The following is a 17,912-nucleotide window of genomic DNA, read 5'->3' on the forward strand; positions in this document are numbered from 1 at the left end:
GCTTGTAAGACTTTTGTCTAAGATATATGATTTAAAATTTTGTGTAAGACATATTCGAGGAGGGAAGAATTTTAGAGTTGAGTTTATGTCCAGGTGTCTGGTGCAGAATGACTCTCAAGAGGATGGTGAGGATGGTTGTGAATATGCGGAAGGTCTAGTGGATGGCTTAATGGCCTCTGGAAAGGTTGTGACTGTACAGGAATGGGAGTATGGTATTCAGTCTGGCTCATTCTCAATGCTATGAAGGATTATATGACTAAATGATCGTCTAGGGAGAACATGTTAAGTCATGAATTTAAATCATTTTCCAAAGTGAGGGACCGGTTAACTGTAGAAATTGGACTTGTGCTTAGGGGTAGTTTGTTGATTCCTACAACTAATTTGAGAACATAACTAGTTAAGTTTGCCCATCATGGTAATGTAGAATTGACAGATTTGAAGTAGAGACTTCAGATGTTTTATTATTGGCCAGGTATGGCTACAGAGGTGGCCATGTCTGCTGCCAGCTGTGTTGAGTGTAGAAGTGCAAACAGATCCCTTTGCTCAGTGAACAGTCCTTTCGCTCCTGTCGAGTTCCCTACGTAGCCTTGGGAAAAGTTAGGAATGTACTTTATTGGTCCCATGCAGGACTTGCCAGAAAAATATTTCTATGCGCTGATGTTAGTGGATTATCATTCTAAGTGGGTTGAGGGCAAGTTCTTGAGAGAACCCTGACACTTGAGTGATCATAGAATTTTTCAGAGTCCTGTTTCAAAGATGGTATTCCTAAAAGTCTCATGACAGACAATGGAGTGCAATTTAAATCTAATTTGATGAAGAAATGTTTACTGCTTTTGGTGTGAATCATCTCACTGTGGTATTGTAATTCCCTAGACAAGATTGAGTATGTATGCTCTGATCAATTATGTTCTTTCCCATTGGGATCTAGAGACAGGCAATTAAGATGATCCAGTCCCATGGGACGGCAGTGGCGGCTCCAGGAGGAGAACTTACAGAAAGGATCCCCATTCAGAGAGTGCCCAAGCAAATCAATAACTACAGATGCTAGTTTGGTGGGTTGGGGAGCTGTCCTGGAGCAGGCTATGGAACAAGGCCTGTGGTCTCCACAGGAAAGGAGGACTTCCTTCAACTGGAGGGAGTTCAAAGTAGTAAATTTAGCTCTCCTCCGGTTTGCCACTTTGTTAGAACATAAGGTAGTTCAGTTAAGAGCAGACAACAAGATTATCATGAGTGACATAAATCATCAAGGGAGTTGTCTGTTCCAGTCATTAAACTCTCATATCCGACAGATTTGTCTTTTGGCAGAGCCAATTTTCTGGCCTTAGAGGCAGTTGATCTGCTGGGATGGGAGCATTCAGCAGCAGATCACTTTAGTAGGATCTTTCAATCAGTATTCACATTGTTGTTAATGGAGCAAACATTCCATGTGAAGTACAGAAATGTGTCCTTCTGCTGGTGTATTTGTTTGCCTCGGAAGAGAGAATGCCCTCCTTCCCATGTTCTGCATTATTACTCCATCCCAGAAAGTCTAAAGAATAGACACAGTGGGTTACATGTATCAATATTGGAAATAGCGATTACCTAATTGTTATTTTCCACGAATCGCAATTAGGTAATCGCTATTCCTAATGTATGAAACTCCATGAGTTTCTTTTAGCGATTCCTAGTTGGTCGCATAGGACCTAACTTATGAATATTAATGAGTTAGGTCACGATTTGCGACCCATTGGGAATCGCTAAAATCTCAATGATGGTAGCCTACTGGTGTCAGCAGACCACCATGTCTGTAATTGCTTTTAAATAAAGGATTTTTTTTTCAAATGCAGCCCATTTTCCTTTTGAAAAAGAAAAATGAAAAGTTTTCTTTAAATTTTTTAAGGGCAGACAGTATTCCAACACACCACTGCCTGCTCTAAAAAAAACGTTTTTGCTACCATACCCAAAGGGTAAAGGGTCCCTTGAGGACCCCTTCCCATTTGCGAATGGGTTACCACCTACTTGATGTAGGTGGTAAACTGTGAATGTTTTGCGACCGTATTTCGTACTTTGTGACAGAAGCCCTTCTGCATGACTGTCGATATGGTAGTCAGCACGGTCTATGAATACCCTGGGAGCCAGTTCCCGTGGGGAGCGAAGGTAGGTGGATACACAATATGGTTGGCAGTCCCAAACTCCACCAGAGAGATAGTTGAGAGTTCTGTCTCCTCTGGGCTGACAACAGGAGGCCGCCCAGGTCCCACCGTAGGCACAATGCTTCAGAAAACTGCACAAAAACAATCCTGCCTACAACACAGGCACCCTTGCACCATGGCGCAAGGGTACCTGCATTGGTGCTAGGCTGCCAAAACGGTGCCAGCGCAATGGGAAAGAACAGGAATGTGCTCTATTGCATAATGCCCTTTACCTGTGACACATGGCAGCGCAGCAAGGTGACTTCTTGCGCTGTACCACAAAACTCATAAATATGCCCCTTAAATGTTGGAAATGTGGCCCCTTTGGTTGTAAGATTCTTAATGTGCCCTCCAGGTGGGAGGGTGCAGAGCCCCAGGGAGGAGGACCAGGTGTGGGAGAGCCCACCCCACTCCTGTATCCAGCTGGAGGGTACAGACACTGGACTGGTGTACCAGTTGCAGGATAGCACCCCTGAACTGGTGGGAGAATTGTGCAGAACACCTGCCACAAGTGCCCAGACAATTCTGGAATCAAGGGGGACTGCTCCCAGTGGGGGATGCAGAGTCCCAGGGAGGGGAACAGGGTGTGGGAGAGCCAACCCTCATCTCCTGTCCAGCCGCAGGGTACAGACTCGGGGCTGGTGGGTCAGTGTCAAGATGCCATGCCTGATTTGGCAGGAGGGAGAGTGGACAAAAGGTGCCAGGCACCTGGGGCTACCACCCCCACTTTCTAATGCCACAGAGGTTAGAGAGGCTTGAAAATCATGAGGCCTGGCTCTCATCACTGACAGTTGGCAGGTTGACCCTGGGAGGGGGACAAGAGTCACACCACGAGGGGTAAGACTGGGCCACACCACTGTGTTGGCCACGTGGGTACTGTCTGCCTGTTGGGACACATTTGTGAGCAAAGGCGCAGCACAGATGGTGTCCACAGGTGAGGAGAAGTGTTCCCCATGGGTTAGCTAGAGGGCCCTGAGTATAGATCAAGAGATCCAACTCGGTTCAGGAAGGCGTAGAACAGGAATAGACACCTGCTGTTGTGGACCAAGTTTCATGTTCTATCGCCCCAAGCAGGGAAGGCAATTGAGGTATGGATTGGTCTACTCTGGCTTTAGGATGGAAGGGGGCTGTGCTGTACTTGGCCCTTTTTGCAGGGTTATCCCCAGGGGCGGTCATGTTGTCTGTAGTCGGGTCTTTGCGGCATGCTTTCTCGAGGGTACGGCAGTTCTTCTTGGAGTTCTTGAGATCGTCGTTGAACCAAGAGGCTTTCCTGCTGCCGGGCCTGCTGGGATGGTTTTTCAGTGGTGCGAGGTCATCAGCGCAGTTGGCGATCAACTGTGTGAGGTTGTTGGCTGCTTGGTTGGGGTCCGTTGAGCTAGAGGAAGGGTTCTGGCTCAGGGATGTGGTGAGCTGGTCAGTGGTGATCTTGTTCCAGCTCCTGCAGGGAACCTGTTGTGGGTGGTGGTGGGTCGTGGTCTTTCTGAAGCTGAAGTGGACGCAGCTGTGGTCTGTCCAGTGGAGTCCGGTGGAGTGGTTGAAGGAGATGTACTTGCTGGAGGAGAATACTGGGTCAAGCGTGTGTCCGGCGTAGTGGGTGGGGGTGTTCACCAGTTGCTTGAATCCGAGGTTGGCGAGGTTGTCCAGCAGGGTGGTGGTGTTGCTGTCATTGTTGTTCTCCAGGTGGAAGTTGAGGTCCCCTAGGAGGATGTAGTCAGCGGAGGAGAGGGCGTGCGGGCTGATGAAGTCTGCGATGTCTTCGCTGAATTGTGTGCGAGGTCCTGGGGGTCTGTAGATGAGGGTGCCTCTGAATGTGGTTTGGGGGTCGGTGTGTATCTGGAAGTGCAGGTGTTCGGCGGCTGTGAGGGTGTCGTCGGAGTTGGTCGTGACGCGGATGGTGTTCTTGTGGACGATGGCGATGCCTCCTCCAGTCTGGTTGACGCGGTCCCTCCGGGTGATCTTGTATCCGTCCGGGATGGCGATGGCGATGTCGGGCGCTGAGGAGGCGTTCATCCATGTTTCCGTGAGGAAGGCGACATCTGGAGATGTGGTGTCGAGCAGGTTCCAGAGTTCCACGGCGTGTCTGTGACGGCGCGGGTGTTGAGCAGGATGCACTTCAAGTGGTTGCTGCTGGTGCTCGGCTTAGCGGGTGCGGTGCAGGTCCGGATGCAGGTGACCTTGCAGGCTTGGCAGGTGAAGGGTCCGTGGGTGCGTCTCTGGGTGGCTCGGTAGCAACCGGGGATCCGGCCGGTGTTGAGTGCGTTGAGGGTGGCGGCGTCGTAAGTCCGGCGTGTGGGCTGGCATCTGCGGGGGCCAGGGGTTCTGGCGCTGGGCGCGGTCCAGGCGCGGACGGGCGTAGACGGGATTCCCTTTAACGTGCCTTCGGCGCACAATCGGCGCACCCGCTGTGCGTGAACGCTGCACGTACACGTGCACTCCGCCATAAATGGCGAAGTGGGAGGGAGGAGCAGCTGGGAGGCAGGAGCGGGGCGGCGAATGGGAAGGAACACAGAGAAAGAAGGGGGCGGGGCCGCAGGGGAGCAGCGGCGGGGAGCGGGGAGAGGGCGGGAAACGCGGCAGGGGCTGGGCACAACAAGTGGGGCAGAACACACAATAACGCTGCAAAACAGAGGCAATCGACGAAAAAACAGAGGCAAAATACAAAATACAAACGCAACAGAGGCAAAATACAAAATACAAACAGTCAAGGTTTACCCTCCCACTATCCAACGCATTCCCTACTGTTGCACTCTCTGGAGTGGGAATGGTAATTTTTAACCCTACGCTATCCAACGCTTTCCCTACTGTTGCACTCACTGGAGTGGGAATAGTAATTTAAACCCCTACGCTATCCAACGCTTTCCCTACTATTGCACTCACTGGAGTGGAAATAGTAATTTTTACCCCTACGCTATCCAACGCTTTCCCTACTGTTGCACTCTCTGAAGTGGGAATAGTAATTTTTACGCCTACGCTATCCAACGCTTTCCCTACTGTTGCACTCTCTGGAGCGGGAAGAGTAATATTTACCCCTACGCTATCCAACGCTTTCCCTACTGTTGCACTCTCTGGAGTGGGAATAGTAATTTTTAACCCTACGCTATCCAACGCTTTCCCTACTGTTGCACTCTCTGGAGTGGGAATAGTAATTTAAACCCCTACGCTATCCAACATTTTCCCTACTGTTGCACTCGAGTGGGAATAGTCATTTTTACCCTCCCACTATCCAACGCTTTCCCTACTGTTGCACTCTCTGGAGTGGGAATAGTCATTTTTACCCCTAAGCTATCCAACACTTTCCCTACTGTTGCACTCACTGGAGTGGGAAAAGTAATTTAAACCCCTATGCTATCCAACGTTTCCCCTACTGTTGCACTCACTGGAGTGGAAATAGTAATTTTTACCCCTACGCTATCCAATGCTTTCCCTACTGTTGCACTCTCTGGAGTGGGAATAGTAATTTGTACCCTCCCACTATCCAACGCTTTCCCTACTGTTGCACTCTCTGGAGTGGGAATAGTGATTTTTACCCCTGCGCTATCCAACACTTTCCCTACTGTTGCACTCACTGGAGTGGGAATAGTAATTTAAACCCCTACGCTATCCAACGTTTTCCCTACTGTTGCACTCACTGGAGTGGGAATAGTCATTTTTACCCTCCCACTATCCAACGCTTTCCCTACTGTTGCACTCTCTGGAGTGGGAATAGTAATTTTTACCCCTACGCTATCCAACACTTTCCCAACTGTTGCACTCACTGGAGTGGAAATAGTAATTTAAACCCCTACGCTATCCAACGTTTCCCCTACTGTTGCACTCACTGGAGTGGAAATAGTAATTTTTACCCATACGCTATCCAACGCTTTCCCTACTGTTGCACTCACTGGAGTGGGAATAGTAATTTTTACCCCTACGCTATCCAACGCTTTCCCTACTGTTGCACTCACTGGAGTGGTATTAGTAAATTTAACCCTCTCGCTATCCTATGGTAAAAATATTGTATATGTTTTGTTAATAATATGTATATATATGTATATATATATATATATATATATATATATATATGTGTGTGTATTAAAAAAATGTTTAAGTTACATTAATTATTTATTAATTGTAAGTTTATTTAAGTATTTTAAGTATGTTTAAATTAATTATATTAATTTTAAATTACTTTTAAGACATTTAAAAAAATCGATATTTTGACTGTCTATATTTTTTACAATCGATATTGTGGAGTCGATATTTTTGTACTTACCTGTTTGTAGATAGGAAGTCGATATTCTGGCATTCTATATTTTCTCCACGATATTTTTGCAGGTCGATATTTTGCTCCTCGATATTCTGTCAGTGATCCCTCTGGGCACTTTACCACTGCTAATCAGTGCTAAAGTGCATATGCTCACTGTTGTAAATTGGTATTATGATTTGTTCTCCCTGATTGGCATATTTGATTTACTGGTCAGTCCCTAGTAAAATGCACTGAGTGTGCCGGGGCTGGTAAATCAAATATTATTAGTGGGCCTGCAGCACTGATTGTGCCCCGCACATAAGTAGTTCTGAAACAGTAAACCAGACCTGCCACTGCAGTGTCTGTGCACAGTTGTTAACTGCCATGTCGACTTGGCAAGTGCACCCACTTGCCAGGCCCTAACCTTCCCTTTTCTTACATGTCAGTCACCCCTAAGGTAAGCCCAAGGTACCCCTGCAGGCAGGGTGCAGTGTATGTGAAAGGTAGGACATGCCCTGATTTGTGTGGTAAGTCCTGAGAGTGAATCACTGCTAATTTCATTTTTCACTATTGCAAGGCTACCTGTTCCCATAGGACCGAATGGGGAGTTTGTTTATAACATCTTATAAACATAGCTGCCCCTGGGAACAAGGTAGGGAAATAAAGTTTAGTATGCCTGAACTCAGAATGTTAAAATGCATCTTTTAGTGAGGTGATTTTTACATTCTGTGTTTGAAAATACCACTTTTAGAAAGTAGGCATTTTCTTGTTTAACCTTTCTGTGTGCCTCTGCCTGTTTGTGTATTGACTGTCTGGTTTTGGAGTGACAGGGGCTGGGGTTGTGCATTCTCTCAGGCAGCCACCGGGGTTTGGATTGATGTGCGTTCTGCCTTTCCTGAATGATCAGGGCTGGGCTGCATAGACTTGGGTTGGTCTGAGTAGGGAAAGGAGTTCTCACTAGCACCGGAATAGGCCCGGTCTGCATTTAGAGTGGTGGGAGGAGATTTCCCTTGCACCTGAATAGGGCTTGTCTGCCTTCCACAATGCTGCCTCCGCCTCCTGCTGGGCAGCTGCACCAGAGAGGACAGAACTGGTTTGGCCTGGGCTCATAGACCCTTGCACAAAGGGAACAAAGACATTTGGGGTATAAGCATTAGACCTAAAACCCCTGAACTTTAGACTACTTCTGGAATCAAGAGGAACCTTGTGCCAATGAGGAGAGCTCGAGAAACTGAGGAGATGTACTCCCTTACTGTGTGTCTGCGGTTGGCCTGCAGTTGCTGTTTCTGCCTAGGAAAGGAGAAGGACTTTGCTGTGTGCTGTATCCCCTGCTTGAGGAAAGTCTCCAAGGGCTTGAGTAGAGCTTGCCTTCTGTTTTGAAGTCTCAATAACACAAAGACTTTACCCCCAGCTCCCCTGAACTTCCTTGCCGGGATACTCACTTGCCAGGAGTGCCTGCGACTGTGTGGGGCCTCTGGAGGTTGTTTCTGCTGCTGGGAGATGGAAGCAATGCAACAACAAGAAAATCGACACATCTCTCTTCTTGCAACAGTTTTTGAAACGCCACGCTGTGGTGCGAGAAGAATCTCCTGCACTGCTGCTAAAACGGATGCAGCGCCTGTCACTGCTGCAAGAATCGACACATCGAGGGATCGCGGCTGAAGAAACCAATGCAGTGCAGTTCGATGCCGACTTGTTGTTCGCCAATGCATTCCGGATTTCCACGCATCGTCCCTGTGCGGCAAGTTTTCCCCGACGCATCACCCGCGGATGGAAGTCATCTCAGATTCGACGCATCGCCTTCCCCTACAGACCGGACCCGACACACCACCCCCCTGTGTCCAGCGGAACTGTCGCACTGCATCAACGAAGGTCTCAGGAATCGACGCATCTCTTTGTTTTTTACGCTTCCCATCCTTGCAGCTGTTTGGCTTGGTGAATTTTGTCGCAGCGACAGGTACTTTGCAAGAAATTACGCATCCATATTTTTCTATAGACTCAGTTGCTAAAACCTTTTGATAGTCATTTTTCTTAATATTTGTATGTTGGATTTTTGTTGTTTTGGCCTTAAGTTTCGAAAAGATACCTAGTTTTTCTAAACCGGTGTGGTGTCCATTTGTGTTGTTATCACTGTGTTACTGTGAGTGTTGGTACAAATACTTTACACATTGCCTTTGGGATATGCCTGTCTGCTCATGCCAAGCTACCAAGGGGGTGATATGGGGTTATCTAGAGTGTGTATCCCCCTTACCCTGCCTAGAAGCAAGGGTCTCTATTTGGACAAAGGTACCTACCTCTGCCAACTAGGGGCCTCCATTTCTAACAGTTGAGAAATAAATCCATGTCAGGACCGGAGGTGAGGATTATGCTGCTCTTTCTTCACTTCATTAAAACAGCAGCCATGTTAAACACAATAACAGAGCTTCATTTACCATGAATCACTGGGAAAGAGAAGAATTCCAGTCCACCCAATCCACAGGCATGGTCTCTCATCAGATCCCCTTGTAGACTCTCCTGCCTCCTCTTTCTTTGCTGCTCTAGCAGCCGACAGATAAGTGCTTGACTTGATTGTGCAATATTTTATTACTTGTGCCTGTTGTGCTTAATGCGTGAGGTTTATTCTGTTCATTTTTACTGGCCCTGGACTGGGCGCGCTTAACACAGTAATCATTTGTTTTTAGGTGCGGCTGCCGGAATATTTCAACGCTCCTTCACAGCCGCTGTGATCTGATCCCTTGCCTCAGCGAGGCTCCAGGACTGGTGCGCAGCAGTCTTCTGGCCACTAGGGAGCATGCACTACTTGTAATATGCGTCTCTTGACATGCATACGCATCTTTGCCTCCTTGGTCAGAGTACATTGCAGGGACATCCTTTGGAGCCCGACGTATCCAACTGCAGAGTGCCACCTGAGAGTGCCCTGACCGCCTGAGTCATACCCCCCTTACATGGAGTCCGTACTATGCAAACTGAGTACGGGCTTTATTTGGGGACATGACCCAGGTGTTTCAATGAGATGGAAGCCCTGTGAAAATAATTAGAGCATGTGGTGTCCAAGTTTTGTATTACTTGGCTATCAGTCAGGCCTGGAGAATCCTACATATATATATTTAACGTATTCAGGTTTTTCACATTGTCTGGGCCTCCCCCGCTGCAATTGCCCTCCCTCATTATGCAGGAGTCTGAAGACTCATATCTAGAAGAGCGGTCCAGCTCCTCTTTCTCTATTACTAATGTATTTTGCGAGGCCATGGATTCCCACATTCACAGAGCAGTGTCGGACGCGGTGGTGCCCTTGGAGCACAAGCTCTTAGGGATGGCAGAGCGATGCTAAAACCCCTCCGTCCAAGGGAAGACCCTTTTGGACCATTGGTTCCCATACTTCCAGAACAGCCAGCCGTGCTGACTCACACCGCCCCGTGCAAACACCCTGGGATTAATTAGGATGCCTTTGCCAGACTTAAAAAAGCCTTTATGAGCCAGGCTCCACAGGCTCCATCCCCTTTCTCCACCGCCCTCGGGAACCTTAACAGGGACTGAACCAGGACAAGCTGATAACCTCCACCTTCACCAGACAGGGACGACCCCCATGCGGCATCCAATGGTGATACAGAACTCGACAAGCCAAGGTGCCCGTCTGCGGGTACTTGCTGGGGGCACCGCCATCAGAATCCCCAACAAGGATTCGTATATGCTACATCCTGAGGATCTCCTACACGCTTGCTCCTTGGAGTGGGCCACAGCAAGAACGGTCACCGCATACATGGCGAGCAGACTTTGAAGACCCCTGGACAAGGAAGTCTGCAGTCATCTGTGATCAGAGTTTCCCTGCACGTTGTGTAACGGTAAAGTGGCACTGACACCCGATATGGATCCTAGGATGGATATCTTTCTAGCCAAATATGTGAGGGACCCTAAGAATGGGAATGACCGCTTTTGGAGGTCATGTCAAGATAAAGATTTGGATGTCACCGGACCACTGACTAAAATTCTTGACATGGCCCAAGACGCAAAGGCGTCTGAAACCCTGATATCACCAGAGGTCCTTTTCGGTTGTGTCGAAAGGGCAATCATTTTCCTTGGGAATGCCAACTACACCACGTCTACTGTGAGGTGCAGGTCTCTTTTCATCAAGATAGACTCAAAACTAGAGGATTTGCCAGTCTCAGGGGATGGGCCAGGTAGCACAGGGGGGCTCTTTAGAGACCCCTTCATAAAGGAACTTAGCAAGTTTGTGTCCACATTCTACTCATTGGATAAAGCCCCGTTTTCTATTAAATGCATCTTTACCCAATGGATTTTCAACACGCTCCTCCCCCTCCCCTGCTATTCTCTGAAGTGGAGGCCGCATTAATCAACATAGAGGTATTGGAACTTATCTCCAAAGGCGTTATCATTCCATCGACCGTACACCTCACAGGTTTCCTCAGCAATGTTTTTTGGGTGGAGAAGACCAAAGGGGGTCAGTACCCTGTAATCAACCTATGGGAATTCAACGAGTGGCTGGTTTACTGCCACTTCAAAATGGAGGAGATTCACCTTCTTTGGAATTAAATGAGACCCAATGACAGGCTGATATGTTTGGACCTCAAGGATGCCTACCTGACCGAACTCTGTTGGTGGATCTCCCATATGGAAGTCTGGGTGTGCTATTTTCGGTTCCTAACCAGATCTGATAATTAAGTCCCAAGCCAGCGGTACAGACTAGGGGGCACAATGTGAGGACTTTGCCATTAGAGGCAGTTGGTCCACTGCAGAACAGCCTTAGGACATCAATTGCCCCAAGTTGCTGACCAGCTCCTTTGCTGTGAAATGCTGGACCAAGGACAAAGCGCAATATTTTGTCCTCTTCAAGATGGACAATGTATCGGCGGTCAAGTATATCAACCACTTTGGAAGAACAAGAACCAAGGCTCTCTCTGACTCAGCTCAGAGCTTCTGGGAATATTGTCTCCATATACACATTTTGATGAGAGGCAAACATCTCCTGGGTTCAGTCAACCAGGTGGCAGATTGGACGTTTTCAAAGGCTATTGAATCACGTACTCTGTGGTATTCAAGGTTAACATTGGTGGTTTGAAGAGTTAATTGAGTATTAAGGCGTGCACTGAGGTATCCTCCCCTAAACCTAGGTGTATGAAAATGACCACAGTTGCACTTCCCTACCGGGAAGTGTCCCTCTATGTGCATTGCCTGAATCCAAAATGGAAAATTTTATCAAATAATCCAAAAGTTTAATCAAATAATCCAAAAGTTGGGTTTCAACACATCCTTTATGTTGAAAATTGATATGCTCTCATTAAATTCATGAGTAGTTCACATGATGCTTATAAATTCATTATCTATTATCCGTAATACTGTGAATCACATTTGCGTTAACCCTAATGCATTTCAGGCAGATAAACCCCCCTTCTTCATGGGGTAAATTCCCAGAAAACGAGACAGAGCGAAATGAGATGACAAAGTTCCTAAAACCAATGATAATGAGAGGTGCAAGGTGAACTGTTTAGGTGTTGTTGAATGCAGCCGCGACAAATTCTGTCAGGTGAAAAAACAAGTGAAAGCCGGTTGGAGACCGAATGAAAACAACTCTTGTGTGGCTCCGAAATTGTGTCTAAAACGTGATGTTCTAATGTACGCGAGATGTGAAATACTGTTGCGTGAAACTGGAGATAACTGTGACATGCTCCCAATGTAATATTCAGCTGTGCAAAGAATCTGAATGTCAAACTAATGGCTGAGACATGCTATGATCGCGGTATCGTCTCAAAGTGAGTTTTAGATTACTTGTGCGGCGTGATGTCACTCCCGACATGCACACCCCTTTCAAACTGAAAGAGTGTAAAAAGTATTACCTTAGTGCGCTCAGATTTTGCTCATACCAATCACGGAGCTCACAACACGGATAACTGGAATATGACTGAGACGCCGTAACGGACTCCATATTTACCCATGAATGTGGATAGTGAAGAGGGTGCTGCCGCCCAAAAAGATCGATGGCCATTTTGAAGTGGGTTAATGTGTCTCGAGTTGTATGTAGATGTATGTCAAGACGTGTAACCAGGCTAACATTGCGGAAAGTGAAGAGGGTGCTGTCGCCCAAGAAGAGCGATGGCCATTTCGAAGTGGATGAATATGTCTCGAGTTGTATGGAGCTATATGAAAAAATGTGTGAGCCAGACTTACGTGAAGATGTAAAATTACACACAGGAAGTGGATTGAAAAGAACAATTCATAAATATAGTAGGAACAACATTATACCAGACTAGCTTACCCGTCGCTCGTTGCTGCGATCTCAGAAGAAAGGAAATTTAAGGAAACTTGATATGATAACATTCAATTTACATTGTGTCATTTTTATTGAAACTTATTCATTTTAATATGGAAAACATTTTAAAGTGTTGTTTTAATTCTGTTTATTTATTCGAGTGCTTGTGGATACACCTTATTTTTAGTTTTTCCGTCTTGTGCGTACACGAATAAATCAGAAGGCTTTCCGACGCGCGAGCTGGCCACATACAGTTGTCCATGTGAGAAGCACGGATTCTCCAAATCTAGTCCACACACTTGCAGCGATTGTCCTTGTGCTTTGTTGATGGTCATTGCAAAAGCGAGTCGCACCGGAAACTGTAAACGTTCAGTATTGGAAAGATTATGAGGGCCCTCAGGGTCCGGGGGCCGATATTTAACACATTTTTCCCTTTTTTTTTTGCCAGAAACCTTCGCGAGAGTGTACTCAACAACTTTTAACACATTTTTTTTTGTTTTAGCCAGAAACCTTCACGGGAGTATACTCAACAACTTCCCAATGTTTCATGCCGATCGGATGAATGGTGTAGTAATGCATAAAGAACAAACAAACATACCTTGGTTTTTATATGTATAGATATGAGTGCATTGATGACATTGCACGAACGAATGAAATAAATACAGAATAAAAGGAAAGTAAAAAAGAATAAATAGAGGATTAAAAGAACATGTATGCAGGCTGCATCCATAACATGTTGAAAACAATAGTGAAAAAAATTATGAAAAGAATGGTGAAAAAAATTAAAAATGGAAAAAGTCACTGAAGCAGTACGGGTGCATGGAAGTGTTCAGAACGCACACATAGTGCGTTACGTGTGTAGATGCGGTCCAGACAGGTCACAAGAAACAACTATACTCGATGCGGTCATTAAGACCGTGTGGCATCGAATTGTTCATCTTTTTAATCCTGCCGTCTCTCCTCTGTCCTCTTCTTATCTTCTTTCTGTCTGGAGTCCGGCAGCAGGAAACATCTGGGCTCCCATGCCCCCCTAAACCAATCGAACAAGTTACTTACCTTCGGTAACGATATATCTGTAAGAAACAGTAGTTAGTATTAGATTCCTTACCTTAGAATATCCCCAGGCGTCAGTCTGGATCCGGAAACTTTTGCGTAGCAGTACCCCTGCGCATCGGTAGGCGTCGTCTGCAGGCGTCCCCTGCGGCTCCGTGTCCGTCGTCGGCGTCGTGCCCCGTGATGACGTCGCTGGAGTATATAGACGCCGCCTCCGCGCGCTGACGTCAGTTCTTTGTACATAGCTTTTCCGCGCCAGAACACGCAGAGCCATGTGAGAACCAACACTGGTGCCATTTGAAACTAGGGCCCTGAAAGGGATGTCCTTAACCCTAGGTATCAGTTCGCAGAACGGGGAGGATGGGCGGGGCGGTAAGGAATCTAATACTAACTACTGTTTCTTACAGATATATCGTTACCGAAGGTAAGTAACTTGTTCATCTGAAAGAAACAGGTTAGTATTAGATTCCTTACCTTAGAATAGATACCCCAGCAATACCAACCCCGGTGGTGGGTCTGCGAACCAATACAATCCTACACCAGAAAGTCCTGGAGGACCGAACAGCCAAAGAAGCCATCCCTCCGGACTTGACTGTCCAGGCAGTAGTGCCTCGCAAAGGTGTGCAGCGAGGCCCACGTAGCCGCCTGGCAAATGTCCTGCAAAGGGACTCCCCGGCCCAGGGCAGTAGTAGCCACCGTGGCCCGAGTGGAATGGGCCCTCAGCCCAACAGGAGGCTCCTTCCGAGCCAAAGAGTAGCACGCTTTGATGCACAGAACGACCCACCGAGAGATGGTCCGTTTATGTACCGCCCGTCCTTTCTTCGCACCCACGTAGCCAACAAACAGTTGGTCATCCACCCGGAACTGGCGTGTGCGATCCATATAAAATGAAAGCGCACGTTTTGGGTCCAGACGATGGAGCCGCTCTTCATCCTTTGAAGGATGCGGAGGCGGGAAGAAGGAGGGTAAGGTGATGGACTGCCCGATGTGAAAAGCAGAGACTACTTTGGGCAGGAAAGAAGGTCTAGTTCTCAGAACCACCTTGTCTGGATGAATTGACATGAAAGGAGGTTTGACAGAAAGAGCCTGGAGCTCACTCACCCTCCTGGCAGAGGTGATGGCAACCAGGAAGGCCGTCTTTAAAGTCAGGAGACGGAGAGGACAGGAATGAAGTGGCTCAAAGGGAGCGCACATCAAGAAAGTCAGAACCAGGTTCAAGTCCCACTGAGGCATCACGAACGGAACAGGTGGATACATGTGCGTGATGCCCTTCAAGAATCTTGTTACAATAGGGGACCTGAACAAAGAAGGTTGATCAGGCAGCCTTAGAAAGGCCGAAAGGGCAGAAAGGTAGCCCTTGATAGTGCCCAGAGCAGAGCCCTGCTGGGCAAGAGAGAGAAGAAAGAGGAGAACCTCGGAAAGAGGGGCAGAGAGAGGGTCCACAGCCTTTGCTGTGCACCATGCCACAAATCTGTTCCACCGGCAGGCGTATACCGACTTTGTGGAGGGACGCCTGGCTGCCAGAATCACATCACAAACCTCAGGAGGCAAGTCAAATGGCCTCAACTGTCGCCGCTCAATCTCCACGCATGGAGGTGGAGACTGGACAGGTTCGGGTGGAGGACCGTCCCCTGCTGATGCGACAGAAGGTCCTCCTGAAGGGGCAGGCGGATCGAGGGACCGACTGACATGCTGAGTAGCTCGGGATACCAGTACCTTCGAGCCCAGTCCGGAGCCACAAGGATAACTTGGGCCCGGTCGCGCCTGATCTTCTTCAGCACTCTGGGCAGAAGTGGTATAGGCGGAAAGGCGTACAATAGAACGCAACTCCACTCGCGCCGAAAGGCGTCGCCGAGCGAGTGCCATCTTGGAAACTCCAACGCGCAGAACTGCTGACATTGCGCATTCTCTTCTGTGGCAAATAGATCTAACCAAGGCTCTCCCCATTGCAGAAAGAGGCCTTTCGCCACGTCCGAGTTCAGACGCCATTCGTGATCCACCGAGCACCGACGGCTGAGTTCGTCCGCCCTGGCGTTCAGAGAACCTGCCAGGTGTTGAACCGTCAGAGTCACGCTCTGACGTTCCAGCCATTGCCAGAGACGCAGAGCCTCCTGGCAAAGGGTCCACGACCCCACTCCGCCCTGCTTGTTGCAGTACCACATGGCGGTGGTGTTGTCCGTGAACACCTGCACTACACTCCCGTTGACAAAGGGGAGGAATGCCTTCAGTGCTAGGCGAATCGCCCGCAGCTCCAACATGTTGATATGGAGCCGGGACTCCGCCGGAGACCAGATGCCTCTGATCTCCGCCTCTCCCAAGTGGCCTCCCCAGCCCTGGAGGGACGCGTCCGTCACAACTACGTGCTCCGGTTGGGGAAGGGAGAGGGATCTGCCTCTGACCCAATCGCGGTCCGTAAGCCACCACTGCAACTGTCTCGCAGTGCCCTCCGAGATCAGGACATGGTCGGATAGGTTGCCTTGATGCTGGGCCCACTGAAACTTCAGGTCCCACTGCAGAGCCCGCATCCGCCACCGGGCGTGATGCACCAGAAGGATGCAGGAAGCCATCAGCCCCAGCAGCCGCAGCGTCAACCTGACCGAAACCCGGGATAACGGCTGAAAGATTGGAATCAGAGCCTGAATATCCCGGACCCGCCGTTCCGGAGGATAAACCCGAAACTGCGCCGAGTCGAGAACCGCTCCGATGAAAAGGAGCTTTTGAGAGGGACACAGGTGTGACTTCGGCACATTGATGGAAAACCCCAGCTCGTGCAGGAGGTCTGCCGTCATCTGAAGGTGGTGGACGACTGTCTGGGGCGAGCCCGCCTTCAACAACCAGTCGTCGAGGTAGGGGAAGACTGAAACCCCTAACCGGCGCAGATGAGCTGCGACCACCGCCATCACTTTCGTGAACACCCGTGGGGCGCTGGTAAGGCCGAATGGGAGCACGATAAACTGAAAGTGCTTGTGGCCTACTGTGAACCGCAGGTAACGTCGGTGGCCCGGCAGGACGGGGATGTGAAAATACGCGTCCTGCAAGTCCAACGCCACCATCCAGTCTTGTGGGTCCAGAGCAGCCAAGACCTGAGCCAAAGTCAACATCTTGAACTTCTCCTTTCGGAGGAAGCCGTTGACGTTCCGTAGATCCAAGATAGGACGCAGGCCCCCCTTGTCCTTCTTGGGTACCAGAAAGTAGTGGGAATAGCAACCACACCCTACTTCTGGCCCAGGAACGTGCTCGATGGCCCCCTTGGCCAAGAGGGCCGTAACTTCCTCCTGCAGAAGTGTCAGGTGGTCCCCCGACACACGGTGGTTCTGCGGTGGCATGGCTGGAGGAGTGCTCTCGAAGGGGAGGGAGTAGCCTCTTCGGACGAGCTGCAGCACCCACCCGTCCGATGTGATGGTGCGCCAGCGTGAGTGGTGATGGCGAACCCTGCCACCCACTGGCGTCATATGGGCCTGAAAGCTCGGACTAGGAGGATTTGGAGGCTGATGCTGCGGGGGGAGGTGTGGTCTGACCTCGCCGTTGTCCCCGACCGCCTCCACGGCGGAAGCCACGGCCGCCACCGCGTTGAGAAGTGTTCTGCGGTGCGTGGCTGGCAGCACGTGTGGGACCGCCCCTTCCGTGGCCACGAAAGGAGCGAAACGAACCCGTCTGCTGGCGCTGGGTCGAGAGACCCAAGGACTTGGCCGTGACCCTGGAGTCCTTGAAGCGCTCCAGCGCGTGGTCCGCTTTGTCGCCAAACAGGCGACTGCCATCGAACGGCATGTCCATCAAAGTATTTTTGACATCCGGCGAAAAGTTGGCGGATCTCAGCCAGGCGTGGCAACGAATCGCCACCGTCGTGGACATCGCTCTGCCTAGCGAGTCGGTCGTATCGAGACCACACCTGATGGAATATCGTGCTGCGTCTCGGCTTTCAATCATAGCCTGACCGAGCTTTGCCCGTACCTCCTGCGGGCATTGTGGCAGACACTCCGCGACCGTATCCCACAGAGAGTGGGTGTAGCGGCCTAAGAGGCATGCGGTGTTGCAAGACCGCAGTCCCAGACTCAGGGACGAGAAGACCTTCTTTCCATATTGGTCGTACCTCTTGGATTCCCGATCGGGCGGGGCCGACGGGAATGCGGTCTGAGAGGTCGAGGCCTGGATCACCAGACTCTCAGGGGTGGGATGGGTGGACAGGAACTTGGGGTCG

The sequence above is a fragment of the Lissotriton helveticus genome, chromosome 3_1, assembly GCF_964261635.1.
Source record: "Lissotriton helveticus chromosome 3_1, aLisHel1.1, whole genome shotgun sequence".
Lineage (NCBI taxonomy): Eukaryota > Metazoa > Chordata > Amphibia > Caudata > Salamandridae > Lissotriton > Lissotriton helveticus.